Below are 672 nucleotides of genomic sequence, written 5' to 3' on the forward strand. Positions count from 1 at the left end.
TGCGTGGACATTCCCGCCCACCCCCGCAACATTTGAAGGAGACCCGGGAGTTGTCTCGGTGTCTCAGCTTCTGTCGGTCCCTCAGCCAACAACATCAGCACTGCTGATCCGTCTCACTGCTGCTGTTCAGGCAATCCCGCTGCAAAATGGCTGCCGCGGCTGCCTCGATATCAACAAGTCTCTATGGGCCAAAAGTCGTTTCTTGTGCGCAGTGCTAAAGCACGTTTTCACACGATGAATTAATCATTCCATTCACACATGTGAAGGATTCATATCTGTGTCTCCTAACATCACCTCACCTCAGAAGTTCTAGAAATGGAACTACTCTCTCACAAACCTGCGCACTTCATATTGCAATATCTTCACCGGCCTTCATTGTCCACAGTTTCTCCTCCGCTCAGGACCTTTGACCTGGCCTCCCACTCCAGTCCTGGAGCCAGAACCCCTTCAGCCCCGCCTTCTGTCCCCAGATAGTTCAAGCCTCCTTCTCACCTGGCATGCAGCCTCCCCTGCGTGAGGACCCGCTTTCAATGAATAAGTTTACCATAACCCAAGGGGAGGGAATGCTCCTGCACGGTTGCATCGCTTTTCACCCTTATTTCATTTCCATTACTAGTGAACGGATCCACAGATGTCTCCAGCTCAACGGAGAGTGTCTTCACCCATCCCACA

The sequence above is a fragment of the Pristiophorus japonicus genome, chromosome 24 (assembly GCF_044704955.1).
Source record: "Pristiophorus japonicus isolate sPriJap1 chromosome 24, sPriJap1.hap1, whole genome shotgun sequence".
NCBI classification, from domain to species: Eukaryota; Metazoa; Chordata; class Chondrichthyes; family Pristiophoridae; genus Pristiophorus; species Pristiophorus japonicus.